The 12,128-nt window shown below is 45.2% G+C and overlaps 2 protein-coding genes across 6 annotated transcripts in view; one reads left to right on the forward strand and one right to left on the reverse strand.

Moving 5' to 3' along the window:
* ASPH (aspartate beta-hydroxylase) overlaps positions 1 to 12,128 on the forward strand; it is a 414,018-nt gene that overhangs the window by 236,328 nt on the left and 165,562 nt on the right. For all 5 annotated transcript variants that reach the window (XR_013824500.1, XR_013824501.1, XR_013824502.1 and 2 more), the window contains exon 25: positions 6,214 to 6,327. The gene's annotated coding sequence lies outside the window, so the exon portion shown is untranslated. The remainder of the gene's footprint in view (positions 1 to 6,213; positions 6,328 to 12,128) is intronic.
* CLVS1 (clavesin 1) overlaps positions 1 to 12,128 on the reverse strand; it is a 133,055-nt gene that overhangs the window by 27,216 nt on the left and 93,711 nt on the right. The gene's annotated exons all lie outside the window — the stretch shown is intronic.

Below are 12,128 nucleotides of genomic sequence, written 5' to 3' on the forward strand. Positions count from 1 at the left end.
TAGTCACACACAACCCCAGCTTTTTATCATTTAGAACTGGAAAGATTTCCTTCTCGTTCACACAGAATATCCTTGCAGGGTTGGCGGGAGCCGGGCTTGACTTGTTCTTGGCCAGGGATGCAGCCTCCCCGTCTGGAACAGGGCAGCCACAGCGGAGGGAAACAGCGTGGGGAATCGCACCTTAGCTCTTCAGGTTGGCTGCCAGAAGTGACATGCTTCACCTGTCACATTTTACAGGCCAAACACGTGGCTGACTTCTAGGGTGTCAGGAAGTATAATTCTACCATGTGGCTAGTAAAGAAAAGACCAGAAGTGCTGGTGAACAGCACTAATGATTACCCAAGCTCTCCTTTCCTTCTTCCCTTCCCTTCATTTCCGGTATTCCCTCCTTTTCTTCTTTGCTTTCTAAAGGGGATCATGTTTTTACATTGGACAACTGACGGCCTGCTTGATACTCGTGGAATAATATCAAATAATACAAGGTAGAGTTTACAGAGGCGAGGGGAAGACAGAAAATTGCCTTTGTGTAATGACTGGTTTACTGTCTTTAATTCCTCACTGAACAATCAGTTCAGACCTTGCACCTCTTTTTTTTTTTTTTTTTTTTTTCAGTACGCAGGCCTCTCACTGTTGTGGCCTTTCCCGTTGCGGAGCACAGGCTCCAGACGCGCAGGCCCAGCGGCCATGGCTCACGGGCCCAGCCGCTCCGCGGCATGTGGGATCTTCCCAGACCGGGGCACGAACCCGTGTCCCCTGCATCGGCAGGTGGACTCTCAACCACTGCACCACCAGGGAAGCCCCAGACCTTGCACCTCTTCAATTCAGCACATACTTATGAGTGTCGACTACAGGACAAACACTGGATTATATTCTTTGAAGCACTTGGCAGAAATGGCCATCGCCACGGCCTTCTGGTACTTTGACTCCTTCTCCCTCCTTCTCTCCCTGAGCTCTACTCATGCCCTCGGCTGCTGAGGTCAGGTTTGTGTTCCTTGGTGTCCTTTTTTTAAATTTACAGTCATGCTTCTCTAATATTTTTCTTTGGAATAGTGGTGACACAAGAGGTAGCTTGGAGTGCTAACATCGCTATAATCAATCCTTCCTCTAAACCCCAAGTCACTCAAATACATGTTCTCACTAGATAATCTACAAGCATATCTTCCAAACTAACTAATATTCTAACTCCACATTCAAAGAGTGCTACCTCTAAATCCCTCCTAAATGGAATACTGGCTCAATGATTGACCAGGAAATCTGAAGCTAGGATCCCCTCTTTGCTCTCTGAATATTCAGAGAAGGTTATTCTCACCCATCTGCCTTATTTTCCTACACCAGATAAAAATCAGAGCATTCAAGGGTTACTAAAATAAGGATCTGATACCCGAGAGTGTAGGAAGTAGGGTGGAGATATGGGGATATACGTATATGTATAGCTGATTCACTTTGTTATAAAGCAGAAACTAACGCACCATTGTAAAGCAATTATACTCCAATAAAGATGTTTGAAAAGAAATGAATGAAGGAGGAGCCAGTGACCAAGAGAGTGGTGGGGTGATAAGAAATAGGTCTGAACATGTGGGGAAAAAAATTTTTTTAAGAAATTGGGAAAGCCAGTTGAGTGGGATAAATCAACTAGGAAAGAGAAGGAGATAGAGGAGGCTCTACTGTACATTCTATTGTTCAGAAATGTAACTGTGGAATGAGTATTGGAGATGGGACTTTACTGTGGAAAATAAGAGGGTGAACCAGAGTCACAGCATCATGGTTGTGGCATGACTCTTTCAGAGCCGTGCAAGGTACCTGGGCTTAGGACTGAGGTTAATTAAAGAATCAAGATCAGCTCCCTAGAAGGAATTCCCAGGGAGAGGATAACTGTTAACGCCCTGCGAGACTGATAAATGGGTAACAAGAGAGCGCCTTGTGGTGATGAAGGTGTTCTGTAACTTGACTCCACTGATGTCAATATTCTGGTCGTGCTAGTGCTCTATAGTTTTGCAAGATGCTACCAGTGGAGGAAGCTGAATAGAGGTTGTACAGACTCGCTCTGTATTTTCTCCTACAACTGCGTGTGAGTCTACAATTATCTCAAAATAAAATCAAGGAATATGATTACTGTGAATATTTCAAAACTCCCCAGTAGGAGTAGCCATTTTTCTAAGTATAGTAGAAGCTTTTCCAAGGCTAATCTTTTCTGCCGTATGTGAAGTGTTAAACAAAGAATGCCAAGGTAAACGGTAAGGCACAAGATACACTGCAGGACACTCTCAGGGGCTCTCCTCTCTTTTCTTTGGGCGTCTGGAGCAGCACTAAGTGATTCGTGCAGTCCATTAGAAAAATCCTTCATTTCTAAATGGGCACTACGTTTGCACTTCATTTTCACACCGCACGATTCAAGCGTCACTCAGCTGCCTTTTCTTGTGTTTGATCAAGATTTAGGAGCAACACGGTACAGCCGAAACTATTTCCTCTCTCTTTCCTTGACAATCAGTTACAGATGTTACTGGTGGCAGTTGGCCGAGTTTCCTGCTGGATAATAAAGCACTTACTAGCGATATTCACTAAGTTTCTAATGCCTGCAGGCAAACATACTTCCAACAGGGTTCAAGACACACCTGACCTCAAAATCACATTGCCTGGCAAGGCTTGGGGAGCTCTGCTCAGTCTGGCTGTCTCTAACTCCCATCCTTCCTCTCTTCTTCTACTGCACTTATGTGGAAACCAGAGCAGGACCACTCAAATTCACAGATACTATGCCCTCTGCCCATCTATTAAGATTCCTCGGAAAACCAAAGGCAAAGAAGGAAAGAGGGAGAGGATGAGGACATGAGCTGTGTTTTAGACCGTCTGCTTCTTCCCCGTGGTGACTCTGAGTGTCTTTCAGGACCTTGGCTGAAGGCCTCCATTCATTCACCCAACTGCATGTATGTAGGTCTGAAGGCAACACGAGGACACAAGCATGAAGTTGGGATTTGGTTCATGTCCTACTAATGACACCCATTTCCCACATCAAAGCAGACAAATAAAAACATTTTCAGCAGCATAAATGGGCTTCCCTGATGCAAGAGAGCCTTCTAAAAATGCTATATTTCATGGTGATGGGTTTCTGTTACACCATGTGGTACTCATTAGTGTGAAAGTCACATATCCACCTATTGGCAAGGAAATGGAGAGCTCATGCAGTAACAGCGACACACCAGATGCTTTACGTAGCAAGTCAGTAGCAAGCATGAGAGAGAAGAGCATGCGTATTCGGACGCCGCTGGGAGATAGCTCCAGCTGATTACGGGCTATGGACTTTCTTTGAATATGTGCTCCTAGAAAGCATCATTGATTTCTGAGACGCTGTACCAACCCAGTGTTCTCTTGAGGGTAGGAAGGACTGGGGCTTTTTATGCAGGTTCAGATCAGGGCATGCTAAAGGATGAAATTTTTTTTTATCTGCAGATCCTAGAACTGTTATAATGCTTTGGCAATTCTCCTAAACAGAGTAAGCAAAACCGGCCTTCTGTCAAACCAGTTCAGACGAGCAGATCAAACTCAGAATCTTCCCTGGCTACAACCTAAACAAGATTCCTTGATGATATTTTTCATATTCCATTCTGGTCAACAGTTCACCCTGCAGTTACTGAGCTCAGCATATGAGTGAAATGCAGGGGTGCAGGGATACAGGATGTGCACTTCTGTGTCCCATCCGTTCATTGTCTGGTGGGAGAGACAGGGACACTGCGATGCTTCGTCTGAGAGAAAGACACAGACCAGAGTTTAGCCTGTGTGGTTTATGATAGTTTCTTAGAGCAGAGCTAATAAACAGCATAGATAACCGGAGGTGAAGGTCAGGGAAAGCTGAACGTGCTGCAGAGGCCAAATAAGAAAGCCTTCTATAAAAGAGCTATCCAAAGATTTGGTGACTAATAAATAGACGTGACTACGTTGGAGAGTCTTCAAGCGTTTATTTGTCACCAGGAGACCCTACATTTTTCTTAGCCCCACTGTTTTCTAAGAATGAGCTTACAGATAATCTCTATTTAAAAAAATTTTTAAAGAAATTAAAAGGAAGGAAAGGAGGCAGGGAGGGAGGGAGGAAGGACGGAAGGGAAAGAGATCAGAAACCATCTATCTCATGGTGCGTGCCTGTCAAATTTTTGCCGAGACAACAGAAAATGTGACTGTAAGCTTAAAGAGTATCTTGATTACCCTGATATCTGCCTCACACCTGGTAGGAAAGTCTATAGAGCAAGAACACCAACTGTTTCTTGTTTTGTTTTGTTTTTACTTCCTACTTAATAGAGCGCCAAAGAGGAGAACTGCATTCTTCCTGGACTCTGGCAATCTTATTGCTGGCCAGGCAAGGTGACCAAGGAGGTGACTGTCCTCAAGGAGGTGACCGCTGTTGGGAGGAGAGAAGGGGTAGGCTGCAAATCCATCCAGCCTGGTCACTCTGAGTCAGCAGAGCTGAGCTCAAGCAAAGAAAATTTAATTTGCCAGAAAAATCCCTCCTGCTTCTCTAACCACAGTAACCTATAAAAGGGCTTCTAGTTGACTATGAAGTACACAATACTTCATCTTCAAGTTTCCCTCAGGGGCCTTATGTGGTAAATAGATGATCGTTGCTCATTATTTAAAAGCCAATTAGTGCAGAAATCCAGATTGGTTGAATCACTGATTTGCACGGGCAATCAGTGCCGGAAGATACGATGTGCTTCACCCTTTAGGCCTTACGGTCACAAAACCATGGTGTGTCTTAGAGAAAGAAACGCGGTCAAAGGAACACAGAGGTCACTGGAAGCAAACCTTCTGGCAAATGTTAAAGTTTTAACCACGAAAATATCTTTGGTCTGTAACTAAGCTCGTAATAAGTAAGTGTAGTAAGATGTTAAAGTCTTAATAGATATAATTTAAGAGAAAACATTGAAGTCAGTAAAGGTAATTTAATAGTTAAGAATTGGGCACTTAGTATCTACCAGGAATTTTTACATATGTTATCTCATATCATACCCATGACAATTTTATGTAGGTATAATACATGTGTTATAGTGTCTATAATATCCCAATTTTACAGATGAGGAAACATAATCTTACTTAGAGTAGTTAAAAACTTGCTCAAGTTCACACATCAAGTAAGAAACTGAATGAAGTTGAATCCAGACCTGTCAGTTCTTATAGTTGAAGCTCTTATCTCCTACTGTAGGTTCATACAAACTATATATGTCACAAAACTTGGATTGTCGACCATCTTCATGAGGGTTTTAAGGGTGCATATGCTCACTAATTGAGATAAAACAATGAACATTTCAAAGCATAAATCTCAAATCCAAGTTAAAATTTCTTAATCCTGCTTTAGCTGCGAGCGTTTTAGATGACATTTACAAGAGGACTGTCCTCATGGTCTGAAAGTGCTACCATTTAAAGAGTTTCAGCTGCTATTAGAACAGAATGAACAAGTGTTCCTAATGAGCATGCTGGAAGTTTTAAAGGTCAACTTGAATTTCTCCATACTGGCCCTGCCTTATGAGGGAACATTGTACTTTTATAGCATAGATAGAATCATTTTAACATGGCCTCATTCTGTACGAGATTTGAGTCAGCTGAAAATTTTCTTGTATTTGAGCACAATTTATTTTCCAATTACTAGATATACATCACTTCTCCATATCAAAAACTAGGAGTGGGGCTTCCCTGGTGGCGCAGTGGTTGAGAGTCCGCCTGCTGATGCAGGGGACACGGGTTCGTGCCCCGGTCCGCGAGGATCCCACATGCCGCGGAGCGGCTGGGCCCGTGAGCCATGGCCGCTGACCCTGCGCGTCCGGAGCCTGTGCTCTGCAACGGGAGAGGCCACAGCAGTGAGAGGCCCGCGTACCACAAAAAAAAAAGAAAAAAAAAAGCTAGGAGTAACCTATCTCCAAAACAGCAGGGAGGATTCTATTAAGACAAAGCCATGAAATTCACTTGTGGTACTGCCCCTTCCTCCTAGCAGTGGAGTTGGTGGAGCTCACCTGTACCCTGGTCTTCTCCCCTGTCTGGGAACCTGGCTAAACTACACTTCCCAGCCCCCATGTTACAAGATGAGGCATATGACCAAGTTCTGGAGAGCGGAACGTAGGCAGAAGTAAGACTGTAGGTAGAAGTAAGATTCACCACTTCTATACGCAAACAAAATAGGTGTGAATCTCCCATGCTTTTTTTTTTCTCTCTTCCACATGGCTGGAAATGAAGAACTCTGATGCCCTAGAAGATGGGGGAGCCCCAGAATGCAAGGAGCCCCAGCCTATGAGCCACTTGCTGGAGGAGAGATCCGTGCTTAGTGGAGCTGCCTACCAAGGACAGCAGGTAAGAAGTAAACGTTCATTCTCTTAGTAAAACCAAACTCAGCATAGCTTATCCAGCCCTGATGAGCTCGGCCACTACCACGACGGGTCAGGACATCTGGGCTGCCGAAATGACTTGGGAGTTATCAGCCTGTAGATGATGTTCGCATCCACGTGCTTTGTGAGTGAAGCTAGAGCAGAGATGAAATCTCAGGACTGAGCCCGCCGCTTTGCCACGTTTAAAGGCACAAATGTGAGAAGAATCCAGGACAGATATCTGAAGGGTGGCCAGTCAGGCAGGAAAGAGGACAGTGTCCTGGAGGCTGAGTGAAGGGAGCATTTTCAGACTATCTCAGTATTTTCACAGTTGACGGAGCGTTCGATGGTGTTGAATAAAATAATAGGCTGGATAAAATGCCGGCTGAGAGCTGTCCCTTGAGTGTGGCAATGGGAAGGTCCTGCCTTCAAGGAACTTACCCTCTATTTGGGAGGGAGGGAGAGATAATAAACAAAAGATAGAGGGGGAAAAAAGCTAGAAGGTGCCACGTTGGAAAATAAATAGGGAAGAAGGCTAGCGAATGTTGAGAAAGGGACCTGAATTTTAAAAAGTTGATCAGGGAAGGCCTCACTGAGAAAGTCACCTCCGAGTAAAGGTGATGTGGGAAGCCAGCCATGTGGCTGCCTGGGGCTAGTATTTCAGGCAAAGGAAACAGGAGCAAAAAGCCCGTGGTGGGAGCATCCTCACCACCCCCACAGAAAGGGATCATTAAACTAGCATTTCCCAAAATAGGTACTGCAAAATATTATTCTGCAGGGTCTCTTCGTACAAAAAGAGGATTCCAAGTGAAACGCCGCATTCTTGGCCTTCTCTTAGGAAGTTAAAGAACATGTTGGTCTATTTAATTAAAGCCTTTGAAAAAGTCTGGTAGCAAAGGAACCCATTGAACTTTGTTTAACCTTTTGTTTCCTATGCGTTTTACAACATAAGATCCATTTGGGGGAGGTTATCTATTAACCAAAACTAATATTCTAGAAAATCCACGAGGGAACATATTGGACTTCCTCACCTCTCTGTGTAAGTCAGAAAACAATGTACTTCAGGTACTTGGATCGGTCAGACTTGAGTTGGCAGTGTGACAGTTTGAATATTGTCAGATACCATTTTAAAGAAAGCTACTATGAAAGTCATATAGTTACAGGGAGCAAACATGTGATTTCAAGATATTACTTTATCTCTTTTTAAAGTTTGAACTGTGCTTTAGTCACTTGAAAATCTGTATTAGTCATATTTCACCCAGCTTACCCGTGATCTTTAGAAAGAGACGCCCTGCAACTTCTTGCAGGAACAAAGAACAGAACTGCCTCTCCTCCTGAGACATCTGTCTATATTTCCATCCCAACTACTTGACCTCAGGTCTGGGGAAAGAACCACGCCACCCATTAGAGTTTAAATAGTACCTGCGTTCGTCTGAGATTAGGATAGAGCAGAATCTTGCCTTTAAACGGGACCACGTTAAGCACTGGTTTGGTGTCACCTTGAGAGCAGGGCACCAACGGTAGCAGAGCCCGTGGAGACGGCTGACAGGTCATTATGACCTGGGATCCCAGAGAAGAGCCAGGCTGGACCTGAACAGAGCCCAAGTCTCCTTTCACTCAGGCAGAGAATATACTGCTTCTTACTGCCTAGATAGGGTTGCTGCTTTCCTGGATGAAAAAAACAAAAAACACACCCTGAACGTGGAGGGCAAATAACTGATCTTGGGGAATTTTTTTCCCTTTCTTTGAAAAATTACCTCATTACTTCTTTAAGCTCATGTGTCTGCCATGTGGAATGGGGCCTAGTTTGTCTTACAACCACTTACTGCACTACCTAAAGGAAATTCTCTCTAAATCCCAACACGAGTACCCAAATGGTGCCATGAACTTTAAGGTTTGACTTAAGCATCTTGGATCTCATGCATTCATATATTTATGATTTATAAATGCATCTGCAAAAGAGTGTTGGCAGTTCTGTAGACTTTATACACTTATTTATATGTTGCAGTGGCCTAAGTGCTATTTTAAGGGTACAACTTAAAAATCCCAATCTGTTGGGCTTCCCTGGTGGCGCAGTGGTTGAGAGTCCGCCTGCCAATGCAGGGGACGGGGGTTCATGCCCCGGTCCAGGAAGATCCCACGTGTCGCGGAGCGGCTGGGCCCGTGAGCCATGGCCGCTGAGCCTGCGCGTCCGGAGCCTGTGCTCCGCAGCGGGAGAGGCCACGACAGTGAGAGGACTGCATACCAAAAAAAAAAAAAAAAAATCTCAATCAGTTCTCTAATAAATATTGACCATTATAAATATTTGAGTGATTTTTATCATGGACACAGCAGCTTACGGGGACAGTTCTTTTAAAACTGATAGAAACGATCCCAGAGGGAGTAACAGCTCACCAGCAGGACGTGTTAGATTCTAAATTCTACTGCTTGTGCTTTTAACTCAGCTATGAGAATCTTCAGGAATTTAAGGGCCAAATGAGAGAAGATTATTCCCGATAAAATTAGATATTTTCTACCTCCATCATTATAAAATACCTTGGGGAAAATGGCTTTCCAGTTTTTTATTAGTAACACAAATTCTTATAAGTACTTTATATTTTATACCAGCAAAACCACTAATTTATTGAAAATTACATCATTAAGGTATTCCATTTCAGATTAGAGCTTCCAGAATTACCTATTATCTTCAAGAAAATTCTTTTAATGCTATCATACACACGCACATATCTGCAGGATAACATCTTCAGGGATTATCTGATCGTCAGGGAGTGTCTCAATCAGCTCCATGGGGAAGAATGTGTCTTTTTGTATCCACACAGTATTCAGATTTGCTCTCCTAGCCACATCCCCTCTGTGGACTTCGACTTAAGAAATGGGAATCCTCTACTTGCGGGAAAAGATTCTAGGGATCTTCCTCAGGATACTATAATGTTTCCTCCTTTGTACTTAATTTTAGTTAACATTTTATCCACTAACTCTAGCTCTGTAATGGACTCTTAACTCAGGATAAAAATTCTTATTTTGCTCTCTCTCCCCTTACACACACACGCACCACAGACCCCAGTGCGTAATTGGTATATGTCTATCTTTCGGCTTTTCTCTTCCGTGTTTATAATTGAGGCCTCCCAAATTTAGGATTAAATGAATTCAAATTTACAACAACAGCAAAAAATTCCAACGTCAGCCTTGTCAGCAAGCTGTGACTTATGTGGGCGTCACCTCAGGGGTGAGAGCAAATCCCCACCCCCTTCTACAAGCTGCAGATCCATCATTAAAGAATCAGGCCTCTGCCATAGAGCCGACCTCCTGGTAAAGTAAGGACGCCACTGTCAGGGTAACACTTCAGTTATTTTTCTCCCGTTATTGCCCGAGAGCAGATCTGGAGCTGTTTCGGTTGGGAGGTTTGTGTGCGTCTGTGCGCTGAGGGTGCCGATGGGGGCGGAGCGGAGGATGTGAGTGTCGGTGGCAGAGGAGAGCTGTAGGGCTGAGAAGGAAGCCTGCAGAGGAAGGTGGAAGAGCGCCAGCTCTCCCTGCCTCGGCACCAGCTCTGTTCCTCCAGTGGCGTCGCCGAAAGGCCCCTATTCATCGACACCTTTGAGTACCCAACACTGTGTTTCAGGGGCAGCACGGTGGATGCAAACGCGCCTTCAGTGAGCTCTGATTCCAGAGCTACAGGCAGTACAACCTTGGGCCAGTTGCTTCATCTCTCTGGGCCTAGTTTGCTGCTGGTAAAACTCTGCAGGCGATTGTGAGTCTTCACTGGATCAGAGTGTGTCATCCGCCGTGTCTGGCAACCGGCATAGGCCCTGCATGTCCCCTCTCGTGGCAGTAGGTGTGGGCATGCCCAGGTGACCTGGCTGCTTCTGCATGCCAAGTCTGTCTTTCCGTTGCATCCTTATTTTCCCCAGCTTTGTCAGTGATATCTCACGGGGGTTGTGTGTGTCCTGGGCCTGTTTACCCCAGGGTAGGTCCATCACTCACCCTCCCCTCCCTGAGCTAGAGTGCAGGGTTTCTGCCCCTGCACCCAGGCCACCCTCCCAGGTTCCTTTTCAGCCAACGGGGAACTCGGAGGTGGGTGGGATGGGGGAGAAACCAGGGCATTTCCCCCACATGGTTCCAGCTTGGGTGGCCTCTCCTCCAGGCTTCTGTTCCCTTGGGACAGGTCTGTGTGGGTTCCGCCGCTGGGTCCCAGGAACGCTTTGTCTTTCAGCCTCAGGTAGGTCTCTGCTTCCGGTTCCTGCTAATCTCCAGTTTGCCCCATCATCCCTGTTTGTCTTCTCAGATTGGTGTACCCAATTCCCTGTGTTAAATTAAGTTACCTCTGTTTAAAATACTTATTGTTTTCCTGGCTGGACCCTGACTGACACACGGACGCTGTGTTATGACGTTACTGAATTTTTGCCTCTGGGTTGGAGACTCACACTGTGGAATTTCAAAGCAATGGACTTGAACCCTCGCAGGGCCTACTTAGCTTGAGGAGCCTGGTGAATTCAGCTCTCCACATCAGCACAGAAGACACCTGTGTGATCCGTCCAGGTAGGACCTCTGTTTACCCCTGGCCACAGATTGTGTTGAAACAGGGAGCTGAAACTCCTGTAAGAAGGACCGAAGAGAATTTTGAAGACCAGAGAACCCCTTCCTGAGACGAGCGATTCGTATTCTGCGTTTGGGGAGGGGGCAAGACGTCCCATCAAGTTTAGGTTAAGTGTCATAAACAACGTCTGGGAACTTGCTGCCGTTTATGTCACAACATCAAGTGACGTGTCCCCAAATGGAGAGGACAGCTCTTTACCAGTCCTGTTAGATTCTCTGCATTTCTTAATCTTATTTCACTGGTAACAGGGACGAAATTACTACTGGAGTATTCATAATCTTCACCCATATAAACCTTCTTTACCACTCTCCCCACCTCCACCCACTTCTAGGAAGGAAGGATGCTCTTGCTAAGTGGGTTGGTTCCAGGCTCTTTTCTGCAGTGCAGACTTAGGATAATGAGTGAAAGAGAGGGAGTCAAGGAAGCCAGAGAGGCTGAGTCTGGCACTGAGAAAAAAGCCAAGGGGCAGATGCCTACAAAATAGGTGCCCATCGAGTGAGGGGAGAGACTTGGGGACCGGGGTGAGAGGCTGCAGAGAAGCAAGGAGTACAAGAAGATGGGCAGACAAAGAAAGGTGATTTCGTGAAGTGTTGTTGTTGAACGTAAGTTACATCTCCTTTAAAGCTCTTTAAAAGATGCAGATAAAAATCTGATGTACTGTAAAACGAGTTTTAGTGGTTGGATTATACTTTTCAAACATGTTTTACTTCTATACCAGACGATATGGGCACCTAAAGTTTATTCGGTTTACACGTTGTCGGCTGTGCGCAATTAACCCTTTCAGTGATACTGTCTTGTTCTCTCATTGTTTCAGATGTGTGTGTGCTGTCTTTTTGGCTAGTCAGAGAGCTGCTAACAACTGCCTTTTAAGTCATTTATTCACGTGACAAAAATTAATTTGAGAGCCTGCTGTGCGCCAGGCTCTGTGTAAAACTCCACTCTGCCCATGAGGTGCTCACAGCCCAGGGAGGGAGACAGAAAACACAGCCCGCGTGGTACCATGGGGTAAACGCAATGATGGACATGAGGATACAGGGGAGCACAGAGGAGGGATGCTGCTTTCAAACACCTGGCCCAGAGCCAGGCACACAGCAGGTGCTCAGACACAAGGCACATCCAGTGAAAGAGGGTGCTGGGCTGGACACCAAATGCAGGGACATAGCCATACCAGTTGTCAGGGGCCCAGCTCTCCA

This window comes from Stenella coeruleoalba, assembly GCF_951394435.1.
Source record: "Stenella coeruleoalba genome assembly, chromosome: 17".
Taxonomy (NCBI): domain Eukaryota; kingdom Metazoa; phylum Chordata; class Mammalia; order Artiodactyla; family Delphinidae; genus Stenella; species Stenella coeruleoalba.